Below are 9,639 nucleotides of genomic sequence, written 5' to 3' on the forward strand. Positions count from 1 at the left end.
AGCCGCTCCGCCTGCTCCGGCGTCTAGAAGTACAGCCAGAGGCGGGAGGCAATACAGATTCGGTCCATCTCTCAAGCCTCTAGAGAAGTTACCATTCGAGAGGACCGTGGAGGAAACCGCGAAGATCATGGAAACCGAAGTGAGGGACTTCTTTCAAGCGGTGAAAGCAAAGAAACATCCACCTCCGGAGGAGAAGATAGATCCGGTGAAAGCAAAGTGCACTATCGATGCCCTGAAGAAACCACCACTGTCTCCGCCGAAAAACAACTATGAGGGCATTGTTGAAAAGGTATATATCAAAGCGAAGCGGTCGGGAAGTACTATCAGTGATCGAAGGTTAGCAGAACGACGAGCTGGCAAAAAAATTGCCAGCTCGGCGAACAAGAGAACCAATCGTGCCCCTCGCTCAAGGTGTCTAGCGATATCGTCGCTAATCATTCGGAGATTTTGCCCAATACCAATCTTGGAGATTACCTGCCCGACGATGTACATTATGATTTCTTGGAGGTGAACGAACACAAATACCATTACGGGAAGCCTCTCATCAAAGATGAAAGATCTCTAACAACGATGATGTGAAGATTCCATGATTGGTACATGGAAACCTGCAGAGAGTCTGGGGGGCGAATACTTTGACGCTGAGAGTTAAATAGGAGCACGACCTCGTTGGAATTGATCTGTTTTCTATTCCATTTGAGGAGTTCTTCCAGTTTTTCAATCAAAAGGCCCTCGATAAATTAACGGTCACTTGCTACTGTCTGTAAGTACTACTTCTGTCATTAAGTCTCTATATATAGCTCAGCTCTTTCATTGCATGTATTTATAATTATCCTCACTATATTATGCAGATTGAAGATCGTCGAATGCAGAAAAGCAGAAATGTATGATATTGGGTTCATTAACACAAATCTCATAGATGAATTTACGGTTAAATTTCAAGCCAAAGAAGCCGAGGCCAACTTGCTCAAATCGTTGGTAATAAATTAAAACAAAGATAAAATACTCTTTCCTTACAATTTCAAGTGAGTGTTACTGTCTTGTGCATATTCGGTTTCCCTTATTACTCGAGGTTATAGTAATGTGTCTGATGAGTAATGCATGCGTGCACAACTTCCACTATATTCTCCTGGAGATTAAGCTTGAGCAGGGACTAGTAACCGTCTTAGACTAGAGACGAAAAGATCCCCAGACCTATGCGGACATGAATAAAATTCTCAAGAAGTGAGTTCAATCGATCATTATCACACCATATCGGCAACTTTTTGTTCATTTCCTGATATCAAGTAATTATTTTCTTTGTCTCGCAGGGTTTGGAAAGTATTCACCGCACAATCTCCAGGACTGCCGGGGGAGCTGCGATTTACATACCCGAAAGTAAGTACTACTAGCTAGCTAGTTCCGCGCATCTCCCATTGATTCTAGCTACTTTCATCAATGCCATTTATAATGCTTCATTATCAGTTTGATTGACCTCTATTTCTCGTAAAGTGCTTGTGGCAGGAACAAGGGAATGATTACTGTGGATACTACGTGTGAGTTCATCTACAACGCGACTTGCAAAAATAAGCGGGGCTACTCTAAAAGACAATATGATGTGCGTAAGCAATAATATTCACAATTTCATTTTAATACACCATCATTTCTGTTGAGTTTCATTCATATATATGTATTAACCCCCTTCTTCAAATTAGACATGGCAGATGCGGAATGAACTCCTACCAAAAGATCGCATGAATGCAATTCAAGAGGAATTGGCAGGATTCTTTCTTGACCACGTCATCAATAAAGCGGGAGAATACCATGTTGCAGCTGAGTTCATATATAATTAGGGGATTATATTGAAGAAATATGCCCTAGAGGCAATAATAAAGTATTATTTATTTCCTTATATCATGATAAATGTTTATTATTCATGCTAGAATTGTATTAACCGGAAACATAATACATGTGTGAATACATAGACAAACAGTGTCTCACTAGTATGCCTCTACTTGACTAGCTCGTTAATTAAAGATGGTTATGTTTCCTAGCCATAGACATGAGTTGTCATTTGATTAACAAGATCACCTCATTAGGAGAATGACGTGATTGACTTGACCCATTCCGTTAGCTTAGCACCCGATCGTTTAGTATGATGCTATTGCTTTCTTCATGACTTATACATGTTCCTATGACTATGAGATTATGCAACTCCCGTTTACCGGAGGAACACTTTGTGTGCTACCAAACGTCACAACGTAAATGGGTGATTATAAAGGTGCTCTACAGGTGTCTCCAAGGGTACTTGTTGGGTTGGCGTATTTCGAGATTAGGATTTGTCACTCCGATTGTCGGAGAGGTATCTCTGGGCCCACTCGGTAATGCACATCACTATAAGCCTTGCAAGCATTGTGACTAATGATTTAGTTGTGGGATGATGTATTACGGAACGAGTAAAGAGACTTGCCAGTAACGAGATTGAACTAGGTATCGAGATACCGACGATCGAATCTCGGGCAAGTAACATACCGATGACAAAGGGAACAACGTATGTTGTTATGCGGTCTGACCGATAAAGATCTTCGTAGAATATGTGGGAACCAATATGAGCATCCAGGTTCCGCTATTGGTTATTGACCGGAGAGGTGTCTCGGTCATGTCTACATAGTTCTCGAACCCGTAGGGTCCGCACGCTTAACGTTACGATGACGGTTATATTATGAGTTTATGTGTTTTGATGTACCGAAGGAGTTCGGAGTCCCGGATGAGATCGGGGACATGACAAGGAGTCTCGAAATAGCCGAGACGTAAAGATCGATATATTGGACGACTATATTCGGACTTCGGAAAGGTTCCGAGTGATTCGGGTATTTTTCGGAGTACCGGAGAGTTACGGGAATTCGTATTGGGCCTTATTGGGCCATACGGGAAAGGGGAGAAAGACCCCAAAGGGTGGCCGCACCCCTCCCCATGGGCTAGTCCGAATTGGACTAGGGAGGGGGGCGCCCCCTTCCTTCTTTCTCCTTTCTCCTTCCCTTCTCCTACTCCCACAAGGAAAGGAGGAGTCCTACTCCCGGTGGGAGTAGGACTCCCCCCTTGGGCGCGCCACCTCCCCTTGGCCGGCCCTCTCCTCCTTGCTCCTTTATATACGGGGGCAGGGGGGCACCTCTAGACACACTTGATATACGATATTTTAGCCGTGTGCAGTGCCCCCCTCCACCATATTACACCTCGATAATACCGTTGCGGAGCTTAGGCGAAGCCCTGCGTCGGTGGAACATCATCATCGTCACCACACCGTCGTGCTGACGAAACTCTCCCTCAACACTCGGCTGGATCGGAGTTCGAGGGACGTCATCGAGCTGAACGTGTGCTGAACTCGGAGGTGCCGTGTGTTCGGTACTTGATCGGTCGGATCGTGAAGACGTACGACTACATCAACCGCGTTGTAATAACGCTTCCGTTGTCGGTCTACGAGGGTACGTGGACAACACTCTCCCCTCTCGTTGCTATGCATCACCATGATCTTGCGTTTGCGTAGGAAATTTTTTGAAATTATTACGTTCCCCAACAGTGGCATCCGAGCCTGGTTTTATGCGTTGATGCTATGCACGAGTAGAACACAAGTGAGTTGTGGGCGATATAAGTCATACTGCTTACCAGCATGTCATACTTTGGTTCAGCGGTATTGTGAGATGAAGCGGTCCGGACCGACATTACGCGTACGCTTACGCAAGACTGGTTTCACCGGTATGAGCACTCGTTGCTTAAAGGTGACTGGCGGGTGTCTGTCTCTCTCACTTTAGTTGAACCGAGTGTGGCTACGCCCGGTCCTTGCGAAGGTTAAAACAGCACCAACTTGACAAACTATCGTTGTGGTTTTGATGCGTAGGTAAGAACGGTTCTTGCTAAGCCCGTAGCAGCCACGTAAAACTTGCAACAACAAAGTAGAGGACGTCTAACTTGTTTTTGCAGGGCATGCTGTGATGTGATATGGTCAAGACATGATGCTATATTTTGTTGTATGAGATGATCATGTTTTGTAACCGAGTTATCGGCAACTGGCAGGAGCCATATGGTTGTCGCTTTATTGTATGAAATGCAATCGCCATGTAATTGTTTTACTTTATCACTAAGCGGTAGCGATAGTCGTAAAAGCAATAGTTGGCGAGACGACAACAATGCTACGATGGAGATCAAGGTGTCGAGCCGGTGACGATGGTGATCATGACGGTGCTTCGGAGATGGAGATCACAAGCACGAGATGATGATGGCCATATCATATCACTGATATTGATTGCATGTGATGTTTATCTTTTATGCATCTTATCTTGCTTTGATTGACGATAGCATTATAAGATGATCTCTCACTAAAATATCAAAGTATAAGTGTTCTCCCTGAGTATGCACCGTTGCGAAAGTTCTTCGTGCTGAGACACCACGTGATGATCGGGTGTGATAGGCTCTACGTTCAAATACAACGGGTGCAAAATAGTTGCACACGCGGAATACTTAGGTTAAACTTGACGAGCCTAGCATATGCAGATATGGCCTCGGAACATGGAGACCGAAAGGTCGAGCGTGAATCATATAGTAGATATGATCAACATAGTGGTGTTCACCTTTGAAACTACTCCATCTCACGTGATGATCGGACATGGTTTAGTTGATATGGATCACGTGATCACTTAGAGGATTAGAGGGATGTCTATCTAAGTGGGAGTTCTTAAGTAATATGATTAATTGAACTTAAATTTATCATGAACTTAGTCCTAATAGTATTTTGCAAATTATGTTGTAGATCAATAGCTCGCGTTGTTGCTTCCCTGTGTTTATTTTTGATATGTTCCTAGAGAAAAATTATGTTGAAAGATGTTAGTAGCAAAGATGCGGATTAGATCCGTGATCTGAGGATTATCCTCATTGCTGCACAGAAGAATTATGTCCTTGATGCACCGCTAGGTGACAGACCTATTGCAGGAGCAGATGCAGACGTTATGAACGTTTGGCTAGCTCAGTATGATGACTACTTGATAGTTTAGTGCACCATGCTTAACAGCTTAGAATCGGGACTTCAAAGACGTTTTGAACGTCATGGACCATATGAGATGTTCCAGGAGTTGAAGTTAATATTTCAAGCAAATACCCGAGTTGAGAGATATGAAGTCTCCAACAAGTTCTATAGCTAAAAGATGGAGGAGAATAGCTCAAGCAGTGAGCATGTGCTCAGATTGTCTGGGTACTACAATCGCCTGAATCAAGTGGGAGTTAATCTTCCAGATAAAATAGTGATTGAAAGAATTCTCTAGTCACCATCACCAAGTTAGTAGAACTTCGTGATGAACTATAGTATGCAAGGGATGACGAAAGTAATTCCCGAGCTCTTCGTGATGCTGAAATCGACGAAGGTAGAAATCAAGAAAAACATCAAGTGTTGATGGTTGACGAGACCACTAGTTTCAAGAAAAGGGCAAAGGGAAGAAGGGGAACTTCAAGAAGAACGGCAAGCAAGTTGCTGCTCAAGTGAAGAAGCCTAAGTCTGGTCCTAAGCCTGAGACTAAGTGCTTCTACTTCAAAGGGACTGGTCACTGGAAGCGGAACTACCCCAAGTATTTGGTGGATAAGAAGGATGGCAAAGTGAACAAAGGTATATTGGATATACATGTTATTGATGTGTACTTTACTAGTGTTTATAGCAACCCCTCGGTATTTGATACTTGTTCAGTTGCTAAGAGTAGTAACTCGAAACGGGAGTTGCAGAATAAACAGAGACTAGTAAAAGGGGAGGTGACGATGTGTGTTGGAAGTAGTTCCAAGATTGATATGATCATCATCGCACACTCCCTATACTTTCGGGATTGGTGTTGAAACTAAATAAGTGTTATTTGGTGTTTGCGTTGAGCATGAATATGATTTGATCATGTTTCTTGCAATACGGTTATTCATTTAAGTTAGAGAACAATTGTTGTTCTGTTTACATGAATAAAAACCTTCTATGGTCATACACACCAACGAAAATGGTTTGTTGGATCTCGATCGTAGTGATACACATAATCATAATATTGAAGCCAAAAGATGCAAAGTTAATAATGATAGTGCAAATTATTTGTGGCACTGCCGTTTAGGTCATATTGGTGTAAAGCGCATGAAGAAACTCCATACTGATGGGATTTTGGAATCACTTGATTATGAATCACTTACTTGCGAACCGTGCCTCATGGGCAAGATGACTAAAACGCCGTTCTCCGGAACTATGGAGAGACCAACAGATTTGTTGGAAGTCATACATACAGATGTATGTGGTCCAATGAATATTGAGGCTCGTGGCGGATATCGTTATTTTCTCACATTCACAGATGATTTGAGCAGATATGGGTATATCTACTTAATGAAACATAAGTCTGAAACATTCGAAAACTTCATATAATTTCAGATTGAAGTGGAAAATCATCGTAACAAGAAAAATAAAGTTTCTACGATCTGATCGTAGAGAAGAGTATTTGAGTTACGAGTTTGGCCTTCAGTTAAAACAATGTGAAATAGTTTCACTACTCACGCCACCTGGAACACCACGGTGTAATGGTGTGTCCGAACGTCGTAATCGTACTTTATTAGATATGGTGCGATATATGATGTATCTTACCGATCTACCACAATTGTTTTGGGGTTATGCATTAGAGACAGCTGCATTCACGTTAAATAGGGCATCATCAAAATCAGTTGAGACGACGCCTTATGAATTGAGGTTTAGCAAGAAACCAAAGTTGTCGTTTCTTAAAATTTTGGGGTTGCGATGCTCATGTGAAAAAGTTTCATCCTAATAAGCTCAAACCCAAATCGGAGAAATGTGTATTCATAGGAGACCCAAAGGAGACAGTTGGGTACACCTTCTATCACAGATCCGAAGGCAAGACATTCGTTGCTAAAAATGGATCCTTTCTAGAGAAAGAGTTTCTCTCGAAAGAAGTGAGTGGGAGGAAAGTAGAACTTGATGAGGTAACTGTACCTCATCACTTATTGGAAAGTAGTTCATCACAGAAACCGGTTCCTGTGACACCTACACCAATTAGTGAGGAAGTTAATGATGATGATCATGAAACTTCAGATCAAGTTGTTACTGAACCTCGTAGGTCAACCAGAGTAAGATCCGCACCAGAGTGGTACGATAAACCTGTTCTGGAAGTTATGTTACTAGACCATGACGAACCTACGAACTATGAAGAAGCGATGGTGAGCCCAGATTCCGCAAAATGGCTTGAGGCCATGAAATCTGAGATGGGATCCATATATGAGAACAAAGTATGGACTTTGATTGACTTGCCCAATGATCGTCGAGCCATAAAAATAAATGGATCTTCAAGAGGAAGACGGACGATGATAGTAGTGTTACTATCTACAAAGCTAGACTTGTCGGAAAAAGGTTTTTGACAAAGTTCAAAGTGTTGAATACGATGAGATTTTCTCACTCGCAGCGATGCTTAAGTCTGTCCGAATCATGTTAGCAATTGCCGCATTTTATGAAATCGAGCAAATGGATAAACAAAACTGCATTCCTTAATGGATTCATTAAAGAAGAGTTGTATATGATGCAACCAGAAGGTTTTGTCAATCCTAAAGGTGCTAAACAAAATATGCAAACTCCAGCGATCCATCTATGGACTGGTGCAAGCATCTCGGAGTTGGAATATACGCTTTGATAAGTTGATCAAAGCATATAGTTTTCTACAGACTTGCGGTGAAGCATGTATTTACAAGAAAGTGAGTGGGAGCACTACAGCATTTCTGATAAGTATATGTGAATGACATATTGTTGATCGGAAATAATGTAGAATTATTCTGCAAAGCGTAAAGGAGTGGTTGAAAGGAGTTTTTCAAAGAAAGATCTCGGTAAAGCTGCTTACATATTGAGCATCAAGATCTATAGAGATAGATCAAGACGCTTGATAAGTTTTTTCAAATGAGTACATACCTTAATAAGATTTTGAAGTAGTTCAAAATGGAACAGTCAAAGAAAGAGTTTCTTGCCTGTGTGTAACATCCCAAAATTCTAAATTTTGGAATGTTATAATAAACAGATAGATTGGATTGATTGTTTGACTGATTGACTGAAAGTGAGTGGAATTCAAAATCTTTTGAAAGTTAAATGAGAGGGAATAAAATGACTTTCCCAAACTTTCATTTTGCTTTTATGGTCTCCATGAATTCAAATTCTTTTCATCACAAAACCCTGGAGAGAAGATGACATGACTTCTTCCGTTTATTTAAATGAAAAGGGGTGTTGAAAATATTTGAATTTCATTTGAGAATATTTCCAATTCTAAAACTTTATGCAACTCAATGATTTTCACGAGCGAAGATAAAATGACTTTTTCAAAACATATGAAATATGAGTTGGGAGTTTCAAAGGATATATTCAAAGTCCCATTGAAATTATTTTTCAATATTGGAGTTATTTGAGTTTTATTCAAATTATTTTTCTCCAAAAATAAAATATACAGAAATTAGGGTAAAATGATTCCCTACATCAGAAAATTGGAGAAAAATAAATTTGAAATCATTTTGGTATTTTTAAAATGATTTTTATTGGATTTTATTAAGGCAGCAGCACTGTTTGATTTATTAAAATTTTTGTGGATTTTATTTGACTCTACAAAAATGTTCATGTTGTAGGAAATCTTTTTCTGAAAATTTTGATATATTATATGCCTATATAATATTTTCATTTTCTTTTGTTTTTATTAATTCTTTCTCTATTTTTTTTTTAAAAAAACCCTCCCCTCCGACTGGGCCAGCCCAGCTCCCAGGCCAGGCCACGGCCCAGCCCACGCTGCTCGTCCACCTCGTCCCCGAGCACGGGACGACTCCCGCCGCCGCACGCCACCGAGTCCGGCTCGGCTACGCCACGCCGCCGCCTAGCCCCGCCCCCTCCTCCACGCCTCGCCTCTCCTTAAATACCGGGCCACCCCGACCCCTCTCTCCTCCTCCCCGCCGCAACCGCCACCCTCGCCGGAGCCCGCCCCGACGAGATCCGCCGCCGCCGCCGCGCTTCGTCCCGTCACCGTGGACCACCGCCGTCGCCACCATCGGCTCTGCCGCACTGCGCCGCCTCTCCCCGACCCCTTTGCCGGCCTCGTCGACCACCGGAGCCGCCGGACCCGAGCCGCCGCCGCCGCGTCGCTCCGCCTCACCGCCGCACTTCGCCGGAGTAGCCGCCGCCTTGGGTTAATTTCCCTCAAACCGGTATAAACCGTGAACCGGCCCGTTTTATTAATTTTTTTTCGTTTTTGGTTTTATTAAGAAAACCTAGTTCTGTTTTTTTAGGTTTTATTAAACAGCGAACGTCCACTGTTTAGATCCTATAAACGAACGTTCGCTATTTAGTCTTTTTCCTTTATTTTATTTTTCGCCAGGGACTTATCTGTGCTGATTTTATTTACAGTTTAGTCCCTGTTCTTCAAACGTCTATAACTTTTTACTCGTTTGTCCAAATCCAACGAAACCAATGCTCACTTCTTCGTTATGATCCCCTCTATCCAGTAAAACAACTTAAACATGTTTTTGAAAGTTTTAAAATTTGAATTCAAATAGATTGGTATTCAAACTTCTTTTGTTCATAACTTAAGTTTCGTAACTCCGTTTGAGTTGATTCTTTTTGCAAAT

Source organism: Aegilops tauschii, chromosome 6 (genome assembly GCF_002575655.3).
Source record: "Aegilops tauschii subsp. strangulata cultivar AL8/78 chromosome 6, Aet v6.0, whole genome shotgun sequence".
Lineage (NCBI taxonomy): Eukaryota > Viridiplantae > Streptophyta > Magnoliopsida > Poales > Poaceae > Aegilops > Aegilops tauschii.